Genomic DNA, 22,643 nt, shown 5'->3' on the forward strand with positions numbered 1-22,643 from the left:
GCAGCCCTGTCCAGTGTGGTTTGGGAAGTTCCAGCCCTCCCTGCCTCAGCATCCACACCAGTGAAATGGGCTCATCCCTCACTCACCTGTGGGAGATGATGAGAATTAATGGCAAAATACCCAGGAATCTCCATCTAAAAGGAGTCACACAATAGCAAAGCTGTTATTTTATATTATTTTATTTGTATTGTTATTATGTTGTATCTATTATATATATTATTATGTTTATATTGTTATTATATTTAAACCTGCTGCTGGTTTGAGGCTGCAGTGGCTCCTCTTGCTGCACTTCACTGAGGATGCTCCAGGCCACCACGGGGATGTCACCTGCTGTCACCCCTGTGGTGTCCTCACACGTGGGGCCACTGCCCCTGGGGCAGCAGACACTTTCATTGATGCTGCCCAACCTTCTGCTTTATTTTCCATGCATTCAGGATGTGTTATGGATGATCTGCCCATCCCTGGCAGCGTCCAAGGCCAGGTTGGACAGGGTTTGGAGCAACCTGGGCTGGTGGAAAGTGTCCCTGCCCATGGCAGGGGGTGGAATGAGATGGGCTTTGAGGTCCCTTCCAATTCTGTGATTCTGTGATTCTGCTTCAAACCACTCTCAGCCTTTTGAAAATGATTTTTCCTGGATACATTCCCATAACCTGGGGCGATTTTGACTTTTCTTTTAAAATTTAACCCCACCAGTCCTGAGGTGGGGAGTGAATGATCCATCCCCAGCTGTGACCACAGCAGCTCACCCTCAGTGGGCTGGGGCAGGGCCAGGGCTGGGAACATGCTCAGCTTTCTTTCCCAGCTCTAAAGGAGTCAGGATGGGGCCCAGTTTGCATTTGGGGTCTGATTTTAGGAGAACCACAAAGCCATCACCAGCCACTCTCCTGTGCCTTGTCTTTGAATATCTGGAAGTGAATTATTTCACATATGAAGAAAATTCCTTGCAATGATATTCTTCAAAAATCATTTGCTCTCAAGCCCAGATTGCACATGAGAAGAGGACAGCAGAGAGAAAAATGCCCAAAATGATGACAGGAGGGATTGGAGATAAGGAGGGAAAGGGAGAGTAAGGAAAAAACCCAAAGTCTTGATGGGAGCAAGTAGAAAATATCAAGAGGATATTTTTGGAGGGGATGTGACTGTCTCTGGGGTATAATGACACATTTAAATCTGCCCCATTACATTCAGGTCTCCTGTTTTCTCCCCCAGGTTCCCTTTCCCAGGTCACCAGATGAACACCTGAGTCTCCTCCAAGGGTCAGAGGATGAACCTGTAGCAGCTTCTCCACAGGTAGGAGTCTCCAGTGGTTTGGGAAGTGTGTGGGACCACAGAGCCCGTGGCCCCAGGGTTTTGTGGCTGTGCCTGTGCTGCCTGTGCTGTGCTGGAGGTTTGCTTTCCATGGGTTTTGTGCCCCTCGGAGGTGACACGGCCCCAGGGGTTTGCAGTTCCTGGAGCAGATGTAGTGACTGAGCATTTAAAAGATGTTTTGAGGGGTAAGAACGGATCCAATCTTGGTTTTTCATTTTATTTCTGCTTCCAGTGTGTTCTGGTTTGGTCTGTAGGTGCTCCTGTGCAGGTGTTTGCAGGGATTTTCTGGAGCAGGTACTGTGGTTGCAGGTGGAGGTCACATCTTTCTTTCTGGCTCTTTATCCAGCAGCTGCTTAGCATAAAATATTTAGAACCAGAAGCTACTGCTGGGCCTCTCCCCTTGCAGCTGAGCAACATGACTAGCAGGTTCCCAAATCCCACCCTCCCTTCCAGCTCCCCCTGTCCCTCCCAGCTCTACCTTTTCCCCTTTCCACCTTCATGAAGTCACTTCATCTCCTGAGGAAGTCTTGCCTTCTTTTGGGATGCTGCTTGTCCAACTTTGGGGAAGTTTGTGGAAATAAAATACTGTTCATGGAGCTCTTGGAGAACCCTCCAGAAGAAGGTGTTGTGTTCCTGGGCAGGGACATTGGCCACCAGCTTGTTGAAGAAGCTCAATCCAGGCTCTGATGCCAATGTTGAGGGGGGATTTTAAGGACACTTGGCTGGGGTGAGACAGATGAGCACAGGCTTCAAGTGGAAAATGGGATGGTTTTCTCCCTGCTTTGGAGTGTGCAGCTTTTCCATAGGGATGCACATCCCACAGGAGCAGGTTGAAGACACATGTCTGGGGGTTGTTTTCCGAGTCAAACATGGAATGGTCTTGTATGGGCAGCACAGCAGGGAAAGACCAGGAAAGCTCTGGCAGTGGGGTCAGGCTGGGGGAGGTGGTGGTGCTGCACCTACAGAAGACACAGTTTGTTCTGGGGGAGAAGCTGTTGGCCTAGAAAGAACACGAGGGTGGTGGGGCACAGCCCAGTGTCCTGGGGAGCAACTGCTGCTGTTCCCTGTGACACAGCCCCGGTTCTTGTCACCTCAGTGACAGGGAATTGAGGGGACAGTTGTGCTCCCTGGGAGCAGCAGGGAATCACAGGGAACCACAGGGAACCACAGCCAGTGTGACTCTGAGCTGCCTCCACCAGCAAACACTTGCTTGGATGCACTTAGGGCTTATTATCTCCCCGACCTTTCGTTTCACCAGTGTTTCTTGCAACGTGTTTCTTCAGCCTGGTCCAGCTTTGACCTCGGTTCCCAGAGGCAGCAGGATAATATATTCATGTGCTGTGTTGTCTAGCCACTTCACATCCCTCCCTCCTCCCCTCCCTCCACCCCTCGTCTCTGTCCTTTTTGGCAATCTGTCATTTCCAGTTTTGGGCCGAGTCCAGGAGCTGAGTAAAAAGTCCTTGGGCAGCTGGAGTGAGATACAATGGGTTTAAATACGCTTTAACGTGTTTGTAAACAACTGCACTTCATCAGGGGCCCTGCCCAGCACGCTGGCAGCAGACAGAACTGATGAGACTCTTCTGAGATCAGAATTAATTACACTGCATGGAGATGGTGCAAAGCAGACAGTGATGCAGAGGGAAATATCTCCTGTTCTGTGGTCCATGTCGGTTCATTTATGCTCTGCTTGTCACTGAGGCCACTGAGCACCTGGGATTGCTCCTCTCTCAGCTGTGGCAGGGGACAAGATGAGCAGAGACAGCTCAGAATGTTGGGAGGGCTGTGGAGCTGCAGCACCGTGAGGATGCTCCGCAGAGCACCCGCTGACATGTCATGTTTGTTGGAAATCATCTATCAGGGGGGATCAGCACAGGGAATAAAGCTTTTGTCCTGTTAAAACAGCCCCATTTCTCCTGAATTCCCACAGCTTGTTCCCGGTGGAAAAAGAAAAAAAATTAGTTTTATGATTTCTTTTGCAACAGGGAATAAAAAAAATCCTTCGCTGAGGAGGATTTGAAGAGGGAAACAAGCTCAGAGCACAGGGAGGGGGCAAATGAGCTGGAGTTGGAGCACATGGATTGGGATGGTCCCAGGTAGCTCGTTGATCCCAGCTCATGAATTTTGATGAATAAAGACTGAATTTGCAGGTCTGGGCTCCCACTCTGCTGCTGAGGGCTGTGAGTGGGGCTGATGTCATGATATCACTGTTTAAACATAGAGAAGTTGTTCTAGTGGGGAAATCACGGACAAGAAAAATCAAAATGCTTTGGAATAATCCCCTCTGCAGTGTGGTGACTGGGCTCACACACCGGGGTTGGTCCGTGGCTGCTCCTGGAGGCAGCAGATCCCTGAGTGTGCCTGAGGACCAGGGGAATTGCAGGAATTGGCACCGTGGCTTGGAACGAGATCTAATTAATTAATTCGAGACATGCTGGGATTAAATTTTATTAAACCTTGGAATCAGAGCAGACCAGAAGAAATGTAAGCAAAGGCTGGGAAGGGGAAGGAGGGGTGTGTGTGACATGTGCTGCCTCTGCCAGCGCTGCCGGGGCACTGAGGGGTGCTCAGGATGTCTGGAGGTACCTGCTAATGTGTGGATATATAGAGAGTCATAGAACAGAACCATTGAATGTCCTGAATTGGAGTGAACCCACAAGGATCATCCATCCAACCCCTGGCCCTGCACAGACACCCCAACAATCCCACCCTGGCCCTCAGAGCGATGTCCAAACCCTCCTGGAGCTCTGGCAGCCTTGGGGCTGTGCCCACTGCCCTGGGGAGCCTGGGCAGTGCCCAACCAGCCTCTGGGGGAAGAACCTTTGCCTGAGATCCAACCTGAGCCTGCCCTGACACAGCTCCAGCCGTTCCCTGGGTGCTGTCCCTGCTCCCCCAGAGCAGAGATCGGAGCTGCCCCTGGGGAGGAGCTACAGCCCCCGCTGGGCTCTGCCCTCAGCCTGCTCTGCTCCAGAGTCCTGCACTCACATACATACAACTGAGTTCACTCCAGACAGGGCAATCAGGGAGGTTCTGCTTTCCTTATCCAGTTGCTCTGGAATTTTCCATGCCAGGTGACTGACCCATCCCTCTGGGATCATAAACCAGGCCGCTCTGTCCAGGTACTCCCTGATATCCTTTGGAACAAAGACATTTCTTTTCCTTTTCCCCTGATCCCATGCTGGTAAAAGTGTCATGCTCTACCCAGACCTGCCTATTACTCCATGAAAAGGGATGTCAGCTGTGTATTTATTGCCTTTAAAATGACTTGGGGTCTTGTGGAATGGAAATCCAAGACAGTCCTTGCTCACATGGTGCCACCCCAGAGCTTCCTCTGCTCCCAGACACTGCCTGCTCAGGTGTGTGTGTGCTGGCACAGCTCAACTCTGCCAGGCTTTCCAGGAATAACCAAGTTTTCTGGACATAAAAGTGGGTATGTGGGGTGTGTGCCAGGGGTGCAGCACAGGACTGGCCTTTTTGGGAATGCTGTTTTGCCTGCCGGATCTCCAGCATCCCACACGAGCTGTCTTTCCTCCTGACAGCTTCAGGAATATACTTCACACTAATTTTAGCTCTCCCTCCAAGGTGGATATCTTTGGGGTTTGGGCACAATCAATGCCTTATTCATAAAACTACAAACACTGTAAAAAGAAAGGGGGACGGGACAGAAAGTGTCCCGCCCCAAAACGTGTCTGATCTCCAAGCAGCTGTAATTTTGGCTTGCTCAGAGAACAAGCTGAGGTTGTTCATTTTAACAGCCAGGAAAGGGCTGTCTGTTTATATTTAGGGCCTTGTAGATTTGCTCAGTGTGTGCAGGTGGCACATGAAAACATGGGATGATTTCTTACCGGGATAAGGCCGTGTTTTTCCTGGCCTGGTGTTAATTCTCTGTGAAGGCTCAGTGAGTAAGCACTGAAAATTTTCTTGTAGCAGTTTCTGGGGTAAGATTTTGTAGCATTTTGGATTGTTGTTTGGTGCTTCATCCTGCTGAATCTCTCCCATGCACCTTCCTGCAGAGTTTTGCCCAGAACACACATTTTTAAGAGCAGGTTGGCAGCTCCTGTGACTTGGAGTCTGTAGGGCTGTGGCATTAGGGATCATCACTCAGTTCTCACTGGATCAGTGCTAATAAACCCCTCTAATAAAAATAAATAGGTGGATGTAACACATCTTGCAGCAGGGATTTGGGTGGTGGTCCAGGATCTCAATCAACTTGATGTGTGCAGCTCTCACCTTCAGCTCTGCTCTGACCTCCACCTTCCACTAAACCCTGCCCTCATGTGGATGTGGCACTTGGGGACATGGTTTAGTGCTGAACAAGGTGGTGGTGCTGGGTTGATGGTTGGACTTGACTTTTTTCAACCTCAACTATTCTGTGATTCTCTGGGCTCTGTCTGAAGAAGTGCCTGAAGGAGGTTGTGCCTCCATCAATCTCCAGCCTTGCTCCTTCACCCCTTGGCTGCAGGATCTGCAAAACCCAAATCAATTCCCACCTGGAGTCATCTTGATTTCAATGGTTTGTGCTTGGCATGAGCTGGAGAGGACAGTGTATCCAAAACAAGGCTTTTGGGCCTTGGCTTCTGGAGCTGGGTCCTTTCTGCTCATTCCCCAGAAGTGCAAAGTCCTGCTTGAGATACAGAAGAGACAGTTCTACAGCTTGGCTGAGGTTGGTCCTTCAGAGAGAGCAGAATTCACCTGTGGAGCAGCAGAAATTTTAAGAAAATGTACATGTCACGTGTCTGAGGTGGAGCTGAAGATGCTGAACTGCTCTTCTGGTGAAGTCTGGTCCAGCCAGACTCAGCACTCTTGTGGCACCCCTCAGAAATGGCTCCCTGGCTGCTGCTCTGGCTCTGACAGCAAGCAGTGACCTGGGCACAAGGCAATCCAGAACCTTCTTTGGTGTTTGCAGAGCTTCCCAAGCTCCCAGGGCTGAGGAGGTTTGTGAAAAGGGGAGGGCAGCTCTTCATGTCCCTTCTCTGGGGCTCCTGGGGAGTGCCCAGGTCTGAGGTCTGTTCACAGAGCCAAAATTAGAAAGCTGTTGATGTTGTTTTTTTTTTCATTCAGAGCTACAAAAAGTCCTGTTTGAGTGAATTGAAACCCCAGGCAGCTGCAAGGAAACAAGGTTCAAAGTGGGTGTAAGGGGTGGATGGAGCCCAGTGAGGAGAAAAGACGTTGGATTTTAATTTTGTGTGCCTGTAACACACCCTGGCAGGTCATGGACCGGGGAGATGGGGCAGAAAAAGGTGAAATCCAGGTTCTGTTTGCACTGAAATATTTCTGGGCATGTTTGGGTGCTTTGCTGTGGTAACCAGAGGGCCTATTTTTAGGTCCTTTCCCAAGATGCCCCTCCACACTGTACTGAGCTGCTTGGGAAGCTGTTGTGCAAAACTGTCCCAGAGGTTTCCAAGTTAAAATGAGCATTAACTCAGGAAAGTTCCAAGAGATTATGTTCCTCAAAACTGATCTGATCGTGTGTGAGATCTTCCTGGGTCCATGTCCCGCCTGGACTTCACGTTGGGCATCTCTGAAATCCCAAATTCCACCTTTTGGGGAAGGAAAGGTTCTGCTTTCGTTTTACAGCACAAACTCAATGATATTATGGCAACTTGTCTCAGCAGTTAAACTGAGTAATCCCAAAATACATGTTAGCATTTGCAATCACAGTGCTCTTGGCCCTCAGCCAGTGAAGTGCCTTCGAGTCTCATCCAGCAAAGACCAGATCTCTGTTTTCCTGAGGAGATTCACCCAGGAAGAGAACAAACCCACAGCTTCAGTTGTACATTTGTGTGTGGGTTTGGGGTGAAACCTTTACTCTGCCTTGTTCATGGATGGTTTGGGTTGGAAGGGACCTTAAAATCATCTTGTCCCACCCCCTGTCAAGGACAGGGACACCTCCCAGTAGCCTAGATTAGGATAGTCCATCTCTGGAGCTTGGCCTTGGACACTTCCAGAGATGGGGCAGCCACAGCTTCTCTGGGCAACCTGGGCCAGGGCCTCCCCACCCTCCCAGCCAACAATTCCTTCCCAATATCCCATCTCTCCCTGCCCTCTGGCACTGGGAAGCCATTCCCTGTGTGCTGTCCGTCCATCCCTTGTCCCCAGTCCCTCTCCAGCTCTCCTGGAGCCCCTTTAGGCCCTGCAAGGGGCTCTCAGCTCTCCCTGGAGCCTTCTCTGCCCAAGTGAACTCCCCCCCAGCTCTCCCAGCCTGGCTCCAGAGCAGAGGGGCTCCAGAACTGTGGAACCCCAGGACTGTTTGGGTGGGAAGGGACCTTAAAGCCCATCCAGTGCCACCCCCTGCCATGGGCAGGGACACCTCCCACTAGCCCAGGTTGCTCCAAGCCCCGTCCAACCTGGCCTTGGACACCTCCAGGGATCCAGGGGGAGCCACAGCTTCTCTGGGCAACCTGGGCCAGGGCCTCACCGCCCTCACAGGGAGGAATTGCACCTGCAAGTCCCTCAGATTTTTCTAGGCTGACACTGGGCTGTTCACAGGCTCCAGTTTTCAAATGAAATCCATTCAGCAGATTCAGGCTGAAGCATTTATTTGTTAGCAAAGTGTTGTTATGCTCCATAAGATATATATCCCAAAAGAACAAAAGCAATCCTATCCAAAGAATCCCCAAACAGAGCCAGCAGACAAAGGCAGGCTTCTTTTTCAAATGTCATTCTTCATATTTTATTGTCTTTCATCCATAATCACTTAAATACACTGGCATGTATTTGAAAAACTAACAACAGCCCAGCAATTGCCCTTTATCCCCAGCATGCTCAGGAATACATTGTGCTTTGTGATATATTGTTTCTCTCTTGGATTTCTTTCAAGGATGTTCTGCAAAGCGTTTCCATGTGCATTTGAACGAGACAATCCTCTGTCTATCCGTGGATTTTGTACCAGAACAATTTGCTCTTGTTCAAGGGCTCCATTATTCTTTGAAGATTTTAGGAAAGCAATAATTAAAATATGCAGGGGGACATCTATAGATTGTCAGGCTCAGAGGAGAAAGGTTTCCTTACGGTTCATATCACAGAAGCGTAGAATGGTTTGAGTTGGAGGGACCTTAAAGTCCATCTAGTTCCAACTTCCCATGAGCTGGAAACCCTAAAGATCATCTAGTTCCAAACCCCAGGGGTTGGGACTCAGGGTTTTCTATGAGGGGTTGGAACTCACAGGGGTTGGGATTCACAGGGTTTGGAACTCACAGGGGTTGGGACTCACAGGGGTTGGGACTCACAGGGTTTCCCATGAGTTGGAAACCCCAAAGTCCATCTAGTTCCAACCTCCCAGGAGCTGGAAACCCTAAAGATCATCTAGTTCCAAACCCCAGAGGTTTGATAACCCAGCTGGGCTTTCAAACCCAAGCCTAGATGGGCTTTCAAGGAGGACTGATGGGGGACTGGGGACATTTGAGCTGATGGAGGCCCAGGACTGGCATTTTTAATGCATTTCAATATTTGAGTCATGGAGAAATGAAGCACCACAGCTTTTGAAATGATCTTGAATCCTCTTCAGTAAATTTAAACAGCGTAATGAGAAGTGCAAGGGATGGATTTGCCTCCATGTGACCCTTCAAGTGTATGTTAAACCAACATGGGATCACACAGTGAAATTCCTGAAGTGGGAAAGGAGGTGATGTAACACTGGAGCTCTCAGCTCCTGAAACGTTTTCCTTTTAACAAGACACATCTCAAGAACACGTTGTTATTTTGAGTTATAGTTCAGACTTGTGCTCGATTCTGTAGCCATAGAAGCAATTATAATATTGTTTGATTATTCTCAATTCTAATGGTGTTTATAGGAAAAAATACATCTTCTCCCAGACAAGGAGCTACTTAGCATTTTTAATGTTTTGGATTTGCTTTAAACCCATATGACCATTTAATCTGGAAGATGATATAACTTTTAAAGTCAAAAAGATGCCCAAGTTTTAACAGCAATGTTTACCATTTTATGTTGATGCAGATAAACAAAATATCCCTTTTTTTTCTGGGTTGTTTTCTTACTTCTTCTCTTATTATTTTTATCATTATACCACAGAAGCAAAATTAAGGAGGTGAGTAAACAGCATCTCCCAGCAGTGAAGTGGGGAGGTTCATTTTCATGTATGTCCTGGGTACAGAAAAAAATATACAGTCTCTCTAGTGTGAATATTTAAACCAGGAGGCTCCTATGGACCTGGGCATGGACAGGGAAAGTCAACAGGTGGCATTTAAAAGTGTGAATCTGCAATCTGTGACATGTTTAATCTTCATGGCCTCTCAGTTCAGGAAGGACATGGAGGGGCTGGAGCGTGTCCAGGGAAGGGAACAGAGCTGGGGAAGGGGCTGGAGCAGCAGGAGCAGCTGAGGGAGCTGGGGGGGCTCAGCCTGGAGAAAAGGAGGCTCAGGGGGGACCTTCTGGCTCTGCAACCCCCTGACAGGAGGGGGGAGCCGGGGGGGGTCGGGCTCTGCTCCCAGGGAACAAGGGACAGGAGGAGAGGGAACGGCCTCCAGCTGTGCCAGGGGAGGGTCAGGTTGGTCATCAGCAGGAATTTCTTGCTGGAAAGAGTGGTCAGGCCTTGGCAGGGGCTGCCCAGGGAGGTTTGGAGTTCCCACCCCTGGAGGTGTCCCAGGAAGGCCTGGCCGTGGCACTCAGTGCTCTGGGCTGGGGGACAAGGTGGGGACTGGGCACAGGGGGGATCCATGGGCTGGGAGGGTCTTTTCCAACCTCAAGGATTCTGTGATTCTGTGATTCATCAATATTAGATCTGGTTGTTGTATCTTGGGGATGGGGATACATGGAATTTTTTGGGTTGTGAGGGACCTTAAAGCTCATCCAGTCCCACCCCCTGCCATGGGCAGGGACACCTTCCACCAGCCCAGGTTGCTCCAAGCCCCGTCCAACCTGGCCTTGGACACTTCCAGGGATCTTGGGGCAGCCACAGCTTCTCTGGGCAAGCTGATGAGAAACTTTGGGTGTTACATCATGGGGAAACCTCTCCCTGTGACTGTCCTTTGCCAGTGTAAAACCCACTGCATGTGTTTTTTTCCACCACAGGGAAACCTTGTCTGGAGGTTGGACACGGGCAGACCTGGGGTGACAACGTTGTGCTGGAAGCATTTTGTCATTTGGTGGTTGGGGCAGCACAACACCAGTGGAAGGGATTTGTTTGAACAACGTCAGTGCATAAACTCAATTTTTCTCCCCCCCAAACTCTGCAGGAAACATTACTGAGATGAGTGGGGAACAACAGCTGGTTTTGGGTTTGCTGGCATTAATTGAGATGGATGTGAAGGATTTCTATAAATCAGTGCAGCATTTCCAAGGGGTGACTCACTTTGAAGATGCATCACAGTGACAATGAATCCAATACACCTCGATCAATACCAAAGACACACTGCAAAGGTACAAAAGATACACTGGGCTTGTTATTTAATCTGCTTGGGAAGTGCAAGAGCACGTGGCCTCCAACAGATAGATCTTACATCTAAAAACACTGAGCCTGTTAACACAGTGCATAATTAAGCCCTGGAATTCATTGCCAAGGAAAATCTTTGAGTGGATTTTTCATAACATTTAAAAAAGAGACAGCCACGTCTATTATTAATAAAACTAGACACGGATCTGTTCTGTGAGATGGAGAAAAAAGAGAGGCTGCTTCAGAAACAGTCCTACATGTGCAAGTCAAACACTGCCTGGTGAGGAGGCTTTTTTTCCCCCCTTTGTGTCACTGTTCTGCTCTGATTTGCACCTGCCTTTGAAGTGCTGCTGCCTGGGGCTGGGGGAGGTGCCTGCGGAGCTGGGAGATCCTTGGGAGGTCCTGCAGCTCCAGCCAGGAGATTAGAGAGTGCTGAGATAAGCCCAGGGTCACCTGAGGCACTTCTGAAGTGCTGGTGCTGTTTAAGGTCACGGAAGGGAAAAAAAAAATAAAAGGTGTCAAGTCTTGTAGCCACGGGGGTGTTTTTGTAGGGTTTGTCTGTAAACAGCCCGGTGTGGGGCTCAGGGATGGCTGTGTGTCTGAGCTGCAGTTGGTTTGCTCCTGAGATCCTTAAGAAAAGCTGGAGGAGGGAGCAGGTCAATAAAAGTGGCTGCCAGCAACCTCAGAGTGTTCCCGGGCTCTCACAATCCCCACTCTGTGCTGGGGTTAAACCAAGCAAAATTCAGGGAGAAGGGAGAAGGGATGAGTCTTTTCTAACCAAATGGGTGCTCTGTGTTGGCCCTTTGTGTGCAGGCAGAGCTTTGCTGCTTGATTCCTTTCTTTCTTAATCAGCTTTATGTGAATCCATGAGCTGCAGTGACCTGTCCATGGCTTCTGTGGGGCCAGTTCATGGTCACAGAGCCACAGGGTCATGGAGTGGTTTGGGATGGAAGGAAAACTCAGGGTCATCTCATTCCACCCCCTGCCATGGGCAGGGACACCTTCCATAGCCCAGGTTGCTCCAAGCCCCGTCCAACCTGGCCTTGGACACTTCCAGGGATTCAGGGGCAGCCACAGCTTCTCTGGGCAACCTGTGCCAGGGCCTCCCCACCCTCACAGGGAAGGATTTCTCCCCAGTATCCCATCTAACCCTGCCCTCTGGCAGTGGGAAGCCATTCCCCTTATCCTGTCATTCCAGACCCTTGTCCAAAGTCTCTGTTCACATTTTGCAGGAGTCAGTTTGGGACAGTAAAGTCTCAGCTTTCCATCTGCTGCTTTTCCTCCATGTCCTGGGAAGTGCCTACTCAATTTTCCTTCTCTGTCATCCCTCTGGGCTGGGCTGTGCTGCTGCATCCCACTGGCTGATCTTGGACAACAAACCCTGGCAGGGCAGGTCACCTTTGTGTGCCTTGAAACAGAGTCACAGAATCCCTGAATATCCAGAGCTGGAAACTTGGGAGATGCCTGGCTCTCCCTTCCTGCTTGATGTGGCCTCTGGGAGGTGATGTGCACATTTCCCAGCTGGAGAAAACACAGTTTTCAAGCTCATGATTTCTTTTAAAGCTTTTCTTTGAAGTTTGTGTCGCTTCCAAATATCTACATTTAAAAGAGGATTTTTAAAAAAAAACAAAAAAACAACAACAAAACCCTGAGTCGAAGCTCCCAGCTCCAAGTCTCTGGGATATTTGAGAGCCAGCCCTCTCCAAGGAGCACCTGAGCAACCTGCTCCTCCTCCTCCTCTTCCTCCCTGGCTTTGGCAGTCCTGGGAATGGCAAGATTCCAGGGAATCCTGACACACCCCAGCTTTCCACACTTTGTCCCGACCCTCAGGCTGGGAAAGTGTGTCAGAACATCCTTCAAGTTAATTCTGTGCTCCAGCACCCTCCCCAAGTGGGGTTGTTTTCTCACTCAAGCCCCAAAGCTGGAGGTGAGGAGAGACAAGAGGGGAACCTCAGTAACTTCATCCTGCAGGTTTGAAGTTGATTTTCTGCCAAAACATCATTAATTTGTGCCATACCAGAAATTAAGCCTTTTCTGTCAGGGCTCAGTGCTGATTTGCAGGTCTCACTGCAGAGCTCCATTAGCTCAATTTACCTTTCTCTTCCAAGACAGTTTTAGCACTAATTGACCAGAATTCAAACCAGCTTTTTCTCCTGGTAATGTGGGTTCATTGCTTATAATTGACCTGCTTTTCTGGCAGTGAAGGGAGCTCCAGCAGCCAGCATATACTGTGTGACTGCAGCCTGTAATTACTCAGATTTAAGCCCTTGAAGGAAAATTTTAGGAGCTTTCTCTGCTGAATTGAAACTGTAAAATAATATATATAAAAGGAAAAAATTCCAAGCTAGTCTTTTAAACAGATAAGCAGAGTCAGGGGGGGAAGCTCAGCGCACTTTGGTGGCACAGTCCAGCTTTCTGGAGATTATGGTTTGGGATCTCCTGGCTGAATGACCAGGGAAGTGATTTTTAAGTCCCTCTCTCAGAGTTGTTGGTTGCAATGGGTGGGACAGAGGTACCAAAGCAGTTTTTCCATCCTAAAAGCACAATGTGCCAAAGAAACCCCAACGTTTGATGGTGCCATTGATTTTTGCAGCAACCCCAGCTGCTGGTACCAGCCCCCTCACAAAGCAGCAATGCACACAGTGCCCTCTCCATCAGCTCCCAGGACACCCCAGTCCCTCTGGGACCCTTTTTCCCCCCAGTGGTCTGAGCTGCAGTGACCCTGGGGCTCCCACCAACTTCACTACCTGCTGTCTAGTCCAGCTTGATCTTTGCTAATGAACCCACCCCAAGCCCTGGGCCCAGTCCCACCCAGCCCCCAGACACACAGACACCCAGAGCAGGGTCCCTCAGCCAGGAAGAGAGTTAGAAATGAGGTTTAATGGAAGACAGGACAGGCTGCACTCACGGGGCAGAGCTGGATGAGAACAGTGACCAGCACTGTTTACCCAGGGATGGGCCTTTTTATCTCCTCATCCCTCTGTTTGACCACATATGTTCCTCCCCAAACCATCCTGCTCCCTCCCTTCCCCAGCTGTGGTTCCTGCCCTGAACATCCCATTGGAAGTGTTGTGCAATCCCCAAATGCCCTTGCCCTGACTCCTGGGTGTCCCACCCCCCCCAATCCCACAGGGCTCCACTTGACTCAGCTCAGGGCTTTCCCAACTGTGCCCTGGGGCTGCAGCTCTGCTGGGACAGCCCTGGCAGGAGCCAGGCAGGGTGGCCCTTCCTCTGAACCCATCATTTGGGTCTCCACCTGTGTCCATTTTGTCCTGTGCTCCTCTGAGCTTGTGGAGATGGGCCTGGGATGGGCTGGTGGCTCCTGGGATGCCCTGGGAGGAGCTGGGCAGGGGGAGATTTGGTTCCCCTGCCTGCCACGACCTCTCTGCTCTCTGTTGTGGGTAAAATGAGGTGTGTGACCTAATAGAGCCCCCAGAAGTGGCCAGGACAGTCCTGGCCATGTTTTGGCACAGCCTTGCACATCAGTCTCCACCAAAAGGAGATGTGTCCCAGCTTTCCTCCTGGAAGCTGAGGAGAGCAGGAACAGGTATCTGAGGGAAACAGCAAACCTCCAGTCCAAGACTGTCACACACTGGCCCAGGTTGCCCAGGGAGGTCGTGGCTGCCCCATCCCTGGAAGTGTTCAAAGCCAGCTTTGATAAAGCCTTGAGCAACCTGGTCTAGTGGGAGGTGTCCCTGCCCATGAGAGGGGTGTTGGGATAATATCTTTAAGGTCCATTCCAACCCCTTAACATTCTGTTTGTGTGCAGAGAACACCACAAATCTCCCCCTGGGACGGAGGTGAAGTTCTCACACACGGCTTCTCTCAGAGCAGGGAGCAGCTTTAGGGCTTCCTGCTGAATTTGGGGGCTGCTTTTGTGGAGGGTGGTGTTCAAGCCTTCCCTTTGGATCAGGATGTAGATTAGAGCTGAGCTGAGAGTCCAGGCCCTAAGCTTGGGGCATTTCTGAGCAGGGTGGGTGCCTGAACCTGAGCCCCCAGGGGTATTTTAGGTGCTCCACAGCATCTGCTCAAGTTTAGGCATCTGCAGGGCTCAGCAGCTCAGAGCACATCTGAATGCACACACAAAGCCAGGCAAAGATGCCAAAGCAGATGCAGAAACATCTGGACATCACCTAAAGCTCCAAGATTTTCCCCATCTTCTGCTGATACCCAGCACAGAGCTTGGCTGAGCTCCAGCAGGAGCTTTTGCTGTTCTCCTGCCTCACAGGGAAGCACTAACACAGCTGCTGCCACAGAGCCAGGGGGAGAGGGGGAATGGAGAGTGGGAAAGATACCTCCCTGTTTAAATTAACCTCTCTGGGATTCTCTTTGGAAGACAGGAAAAATGACAACCTGATTTACAGCAGCCCTTGAAATGCTCTGTGTGCCTGTCCTGTCTCCCTGCATCCAGAAATAAATCATCAGAAACATTCCCCCAGAAATGGACCCTTTTATTTGCCACCATCTGGGCCTGACAGCTCAAACACACTTTTTCAGGCAGCTCTGCCTCTCTGTGTTTCTCCTCCAGACCCCCTGAGCTCGAAGCTTTGATTTTGAATTTAGGCTTTGCTGGTTTTTTTCCTCCGTTGGGGTCTCTAAGGGGCTGCAGCTCTTTCATATTGGGTAGTGCTGTTTAGGGGAGTTATAATGGGAAACCTGACAAGTTTTAAAAGCTTCATCCTCCAGAATGATCAGGGTGGGTGTGGATACACCAGCCCTGAGCTCACAAGAGCTGGGGTAGCAGCAAATGGGTGAAGCATCACCCAGTGCTGTGAGGCCCAAGATTTGCCTTTGGCACAGATGCAGAAAATGCTTTTCTATCTAAACTAAAACAAAGCATCTGGATTTGTCCTTCTTACCTCATATGACAGAAGAGGTTTAGAGAAAAAGAGGACTACAGAGTATTTAATTTCTTTCTCTGCTCAATAAAATAACCAAAGATAATCCGTTGCCTGATTTCACACCCCTGACATAAAGCTGTGCTGGAGAATGAACTTGGAGCAGTTCTAAACATGAAATTATTTTTAAAATGATCACAGTTTGGAAAGTTTGCATTTTCACACGGAGAAAATGTAGGGCAGGACACTGTGCTCTGTGAGGTGAGGAGCAGCACAGCCCCCCTGTCCCCACACTGGGACACGTGAGGTGTTCCCAGAGCAGGAACAGGGCTGTGCTCTGCTCAGGGAACAGGAACATTGGGATCCACACAGACTTTGTGCAGGAATAATCCAATTCTGACCATGATTTTCTCAGATCTGGAAAGAAATCCATGGCAGAGGTTCCCAGGGAGTCCCTGCAGAGTCCAGCTCAGCCGGTCCTGCGTGTGGGACAGCCTGGTTTCAACACAGGGAAAAACCCAGTGGATTTTTTTCTCCATCTAATAATTCATTGTTTACATAACACAGATGTGGGTTATGATCCATCCCAGACCCACCAATTTATTAGGAGGCTCACCTGGATGGAGAAAACCAGGTCTCACCTGAGCTTCCCTCTTTGTAGCTGAACACTTTAAACAGCAAATTAACTCAAGGCAGGTTCTTCCTCCTGATTTCATTTTTCACATTAAAAAATGGGAAAGATCTTAATTGCATCCCAAGGCAGAGCAGCCAAATCCATGAAATAACTCATCTGTGCACACACACAGAGAGAAAAGCTGTCTGCAGCATCCGTGCTGTGGATACAAACCCAGGTGACCCTTCCATACCCTCCTCTCCCAGCCCCTGCTCTGAGCAGGAGGCTCTGAAGGCACAGCAACTCCTGTCTTTGGTCCTTTCCTTTGCCCAGGGGGTGCTGGCTTGCAGGACTGGTGTGTACTGGTGTGTACTGGTGTGTACTGGTGTGTACTGGTTGGTCAGGAGCCCAGGTCATCCCCATGCCAAGGGCTGGGTCTCAGTTTAATGGAGTTTCAGTGCCGTTCTCTGCATTCCCAGAAATCTCCATTCTTGTTCCCTAGACTGGTGCCACGTTGTGTTTTTCAGGAATAAATCCCCACACCACCTCTGTGGCAAATCCATCACGTTCTTTCAGCTGCTTCTGTGACCCTGAATGTGGGAGAGAGAAATAGGACAGCAGGAAAAAAATAAAAATCAGGGAAAAATAACTTTCTGTGGAAAGTAAGTTTCTCAGGGTGGTTGTGAAAACTCCTTTAGCCCTTCACAAGATGCAAGGCCATGTTTTTTACAGGATAGACAGATTAAACCCCCCAATAAACAGTTGTATTAAGAGAGCTGGGATCTTCCCTGTGGACTGTTTGCATCACAAGTGTCCAACCCAAGTCTGGAAGGACTTCAGCCAACTCTTGGCTAAACTGGAATGGTCCTGCCCAGTCCCTGGGGCTGTTCTGGGTGGACCAGCCCTTCTCAGGGGGGTCACATCCACCTCTGAGGGTCAGAGTAGCCCCAGCACAGCTCAGAGGGGTTCAGTGGAGCTTACCTTCACCTCCAGCCCCAGTCAGGTTGTAGGTCTTGGCTACTTGTCCATGTCAACTAATTCCTGGTTGCACAAAGACTTCAGAGTGTCCCAAGCACTTTGTAGCTATTTTTCTGTCTTTGTGCAAACTCATTTTTGGGTTTTCATCCTGGCACTGATGAAGTTCAACCAACCAGTGGAACAGGCCTGTCCTTCTCCTCCCTTGCTGTGTCCTCTTGGGTGCAGTTGGATGGCAGAACCTTCTGGCCATGTCTGGAGAACAGACCTTTGACCAGGAATGGCAGCTCAGCTTCTGGAACCACAAACACTGCAGGGGTGATTGAAGATTTCCTGTGATTTTTGAGATGTGCTGCAGTGAGGAGGTCCTTGATACCTTCATTTCACCTGTGCCTGTTTGAATTTATTTTTGTATGCGACCTGAAGTCTTAACTCCCTAATTTCCTAAGTTACCACGTTGCATCTGGAAGGGGCTTTGTGATGAATTTCCTTGTTTAAGATATTTGGGGTTTTTCTCGGTATGATGTCCATTAGTGAACAATGTACCAAAGGTATGAATAACATAAATAACCACAGTGAGGGTGGTCAGGTGACATTTCTGGTGGTGTGATGAGGTGCAAAATAATGCACCCTCATGCCCTCACCTCCACACATCCTGTTGAGAGCACGGGACCAGAGTTTCGGGGCAGTGTGAGAGCAGGGTTGGGACTCCTCTTATCTCTCTCCAGCTGAGAATTCATCCACTCTCCCTTTGCAGTCAGCAGAGGGGAAAAAAAATGTTCCAGGACATGATTCACCTACTTTAGATGTGTATCTTGCAACCAAGTGAATCAACTCGAGGACTTCCTCCATAAAAGGAGGCGTGAAGGTATTTGCTTTGTAGAAACCCGAAGTTGGGTGAGAGAAATTCCAGGCAGGAAGCAAGTGCAGAGGACAGGCATTAATATATTTTTATTAGCAATAGCTTAGCAGCTTGTGCTGCCAAGAACAGCAGATTGGGGAAAGGTGTGCAGGGTTAAAGCCCCTCAGCCCCTTCTGCTCTGGATTTCAAAGGCTTCCTTTGTGCTTTGGAGGAGCAGGAGGAGTGCCAGACAAGGAGGAACTGCTGGGGGGCTTGGAGTGTTCAAACTACCGAGGAGCCACAAAGTTTTCCACAGGCAAGTGAGCCGTGGGAGCTGCTGCCACACTCTGCTGTCCCTGCCCTGGCACTTCAGCCCTTAGTGGGTTCCAGGCCACAGTAAAGAGAATCCCAGAATCCTTAAGGTTGGAAAAGCCCTCTAAGATCATCCAGTTCAACCCCCAGCCATGTTCACCTCTAACCCATGTCCCTCACCCACCCATGTTCCAAACCCTTCCAGGGATGGGGACTCCCCCACCTCCCTGGGCAGCCTGGGCCAGTGCCTGACAACCCTCTCCATGAGGGAATTTTTCCTAATATCTAATATAAACCTCCCCTGGCACAGCTTGAGGATGTTTCCTCAGCAGGGCAGCCCAGGAGGGGGGGATTCTGCCCCTCTGCCCCCTCAGGTGAGACCCCCCTGCAGAGCTGCTCCAGCCCTGGGAACAGCACAGGGAGGACATGGAGCTGCTGGAGAGAGTCCAGAGGAGGCACCAAGAGGATCCAAGGGATGGAGAAGCTCTGCTGGGAGGAAAGGCTGGGAGAACTGGGATTGTTCACCCCGGGGTGACCTAATGGTGACCTTCCAGGACCTGAAAGGAACTTACAGGAAAGGTGGGGAGAGACTATTGACAGGAGCCTGGAGTGACAGGACAAGAGGAGTGGGTTTAAATTGAAAGAGAGTGGGTTTAGATGGGATATTAGGAAGAAATTGTTCCCTGTGAGGGTGGGGAGTCCCTGGTACAGGTTGCCCAGAGAAGCTGTGGCTGCCCCTGGATTCCTGGAAGTGTCCAAGGCCAGGTTGGACGGGGCTTGGAGCAACCTGGGCTGGTGGAAGGTGTCCCTGCCCATGGCAGGGAGTGGGACTGGATGAGCTTTAAGGTCCCTTCCAACCCAAACCATTCCATGATTCTGAGATTGTTGATTCTTGCTCATAACTCTGCTCCAGAGATGGTCCCTCAGGCACCAGTGCAATGCAGGAGGCCACGTTGGTTGGGTACAGCAGTCTTCACAATTTCCCTTAATTCTAATTTTCCTAGTGTAAAGACTTTGTTGAATTTTACCTTTGCACAGAGTATTTCAGAGCCATTACTCTGCTGTGAGGTTGCTTGGGACAGAGACAAACTTGCTGCAGGAACCAGCTTTGCACCACTTCTGACATTATTATTCAGTGACTGCATATTTCTACCCTTACAGAACAAATGCTGCAAATTTGGAGAAGCTGTGCCGAGTGCATTTTCTTATACATCAAAGAACTGAAACCCTTGCTTTAAAATGAAAAAAAAACCCTCTCAGATGACTCTTAACTATAAAATTATGGTTGTTGCCTGAATAATGCATCTCCCCCTCCCCTTTTATGGTGTGTTTAGGCTGCTCCCTTGAGCTTCCATCAAAAGATGCTGCTCTTAGTGGCCAAAAACAGCCCCTCATGTCCCCACCCCAGGTCCTGGTGGGTTTGGCCTCTAATGCAAAACTCCTGAGGATGTTTGGTGAAGGGACATAGTCCACTAATAAAACTATTTTGGTTCCCTGTGGCTAATTCTGACATGAAAGAAACAATCTGAGCTGGCAAAATGCTGCAAGTGAGAAGCAGAAGGGAGGGAATTTAATGTAATTAATGCAAAGAGCAGCAGAAGCTTCTGGTCGAGCTCTCACCATGGGAAATAATTCTTCCAAGGAAATCCACTGGTGTGTTATTACCTGGCTTCACAGAACTGGGGGATTTGTGGATTCCAGTCCAAGCAGGCCCTGCTGATATCACTGTCTTAAGAGATTGAGGACTTCCTAATTGCTGCTCAATTTATTGCATTTGGGAGAACTGTATTAAAAGCTGTGTGTTTATCCTTAGGTCCAAGCAGAGAGGCAGTTTTAGGGGATACAGGAGTGTTTTGCCCCTAGAAAAAGTAAGAATTGGCATTTCCCAGCCCCATCCAGGACTTGTACTGATCCATCTCTGGATACGGCCCCATTTCTAACTGCACATTAATCTGTGTGCCTTAACTGGGATTAATCGGGTAACAAGGATGATTTACTCAGTTTTTCTCATATTATTCACTATTTTACTTCTTTCGTGGCCATGTGCAGCATAAACTGTCCTATTTAAATACCCCCACGAATCTGGGGCCAAACTCAACCTCAGAATTACTCCAATGAAGATGAACGGGCAAATTGTTGGGAAAACTTCCCTGTGTTTGTGTGTCCACCCCAATGGCACTGAAGGAGTCTGGGTCCAACAGCCTGGGTGGCCCGGGGGAATATTTAGAAACAGGAATCCAACCTGTCAGTTCAGCTGGAGCAAAGGAACAAACCCTGGAATGGTGGAGCCGTTCCTGGAATTCCCCCTGTGCTCCTGTGCCAGGCAGGGACGTCGGGCAGGGAAACCTGAGAGCTGAGTGTGACAGGAGCAGCGAGAGCTGGGCCAAAGGTCCTGGCAGGGCACCCTGCCCACGCTGCCATCTCCTGCTCGGCCTCTGCTCCAGGGTGGGGCTGTGGATTCCCTGCCCTGGAAGGGTGGAAGGAGCAGCTTTGCTTGGGGTTTGCACAGAATCTCAGGACATGCTGAGCTGGAAGGGACCCCCAAGGATCATGGAGTCCAACCCTCAGCCCTGCACAGGCCCAGCCCCAAGAGTCACCCCCTGTGCCCCAGAGGATCAGCCAAACCCTCCTGGAGCTCTGGCAGCCTTGGGGCTGTGCCCACTGCCCTGGGGAGCCTGGGCAGTGCCCAACCAGCCTCTGGGGGAAGAACCTTTGCCTGAGATCCAACCTGAGCCTGCCCTGACACAGCTCCAGCCGTTCCCTGGCTGCTGTCCCTGCTCCCCCCAGAGCAGAGCTCAGTCCCTGCCCCTCCTCTGCCCCTGCCCAGGCAGTTGGAACTGCACTGAGGTCTCCCCTCAGTCTCCTCTGCTCCAGCTGAACACACCAAGTGCCCTCAGTGTCCTCCCATGGCCTCAAATCCAGGCCCCTCCTCTCGGTTTCCTCTCAATCCAAGTGGTGGCAGCACTTGGGTCAATCCCGGTGGTCCCCACTGATGTGGGCACAGGGGGATCCCCTGAGGCACAGCCAGGATCACACCCTGCCAGGGGAGCATCCACAGCCAGCTGTTGGTGGTTGGGGATGTGTGATTTTAAACCTGCAGCTCATCCCAGAACTCCAAGCCTGTTGTGCTCCCTGAGGATGGATCCCACATATCCCGGCTCACCCGGCCAAGGTGGGTTCACATGGGGTCCAACAGCCCCTGAGGCACCACATTCCCTGGGCTGGCTCAGGGATGGACACATTGCTCTTCCCAACAGCTGGGGACACCCCTGATCCATGGACAATCCCTGATCCATGGACAATCCTGATCCATGGACATCCCTGATCCATGGACATCCCTGATCCATGGAAATCCCTGATCCATGGACACTCCTGATCTATGGGATGAGGGGATCCTTTAAGGCAGATTTGACCCATATTTTAGGGAAAATGCATATTTGCATGGGACAGTTGATAATTTCACAGTCAGGAATTACTGGGATTACTTGAAAAGTGTTGTCAGGGTGGAAATCAAGGAGAAACAGGTTTTGGGCAGAACAACTGAATTTTGGTGGCTATTTCTATGGCATCTTTTGGCTTAAAGGCTGACAAATATTTCTGGAATTTATATATATATATGTATATATATATATATACACACACACATATGGTACTGGCAAACAGGAGATGGCTCAGGGATCAGTGGCTGCTTTTAGGAACAGACATTTAGGATGTTTGAGAGGAGCAATTTCCAGAGGGACTTGGGAGCTCTCCCAGGTAGAATCAAACCCCCTGATCCAGGAGACCACAAGGGCAGTTTGGGACCATTTAACTTCCTAAAAGCGAAATGCAATTTTATTTTTGTGCTATTTTTGACGGGAGATGACACCTATGTGTCCCTGTAATTTGAAATACATGGTAAAAGGCTTATTTAATTTTAAATTAATGCTCACTCTGTGTAGACCCCCACCCTGGTGGATGGGAACCTGCTCTGGAATTCCTTGTTCCAGGAGTGTTGATGTGGTTTTGGGGTTGTTTACCCTCTTTGGGTCAATGTCAGTGGTTTCCAAGCTTTTTTTTTTTTTAATGTCTAAATCCTACATTTTTTACAGGGGGTACAGTCATTTCCAGAGGAAATTGAAGCTTCCAGGTGCTGTGTTTGATTTCCTTAGTTAACAACTCACAAAACCCTTGGAAGCTGCCTCTGGATCCCCAGGGATGCTGGAAATGATTTTTAAATTAATAGGGAAGGTTTGGGAAGAGAAAGTTTGGGAGGGTTTGGGAAGGTTTGGGAAGGTTTGGGAAGGGAAGTGAAGGGGAGGCAAGGCAAGGCAAGGCAAAGAAAGGAAAGGAAAGGAAAGGAAAGGAAAGGAAAGGAAAGGAAAGGA

General features: G+C 49.7%; 1 protein-coding gene across 1 annotated transcript in view; it reads left to right on the top strand.

Annotated features, from left to right (window-relative positions):
* HIVEP3 (human immunodeficiency virus type I enhancer binding protein 3) overlaps window positions 1-22,643 on the top strand; it is a 289,763-nt gene that overhangs the window by 138,399 nt on the left and 128,721 nt on the right. Inside the window, exon 3 of the mRNA XM_027694016.1 lies at window positions 1,210-1,290. The gene's annotated coding sequence lies outside the window, so the exon portion shown is untranslated. The remainder of the gene's footprint in view (window positions 1-1,209; window positions 1,291-22,643) is intronic.

This window comes from Neopelma chrysocephalum, unplaced genomic scaffold (assembly GCF_003984885.1).
Source record: "Neopelma chrysocephalum unplaced genomic scaffold, ASM398488v2 Primary Assembly neopelma1_95b, whole genome shotgun sequence".
Classification (NCBI taxonomy): Eukaryota; Metazoa; Chordata; class Aves; order Passeriformes; family Pipridae; genus Neopelma; species Neopelma chrysocephalum.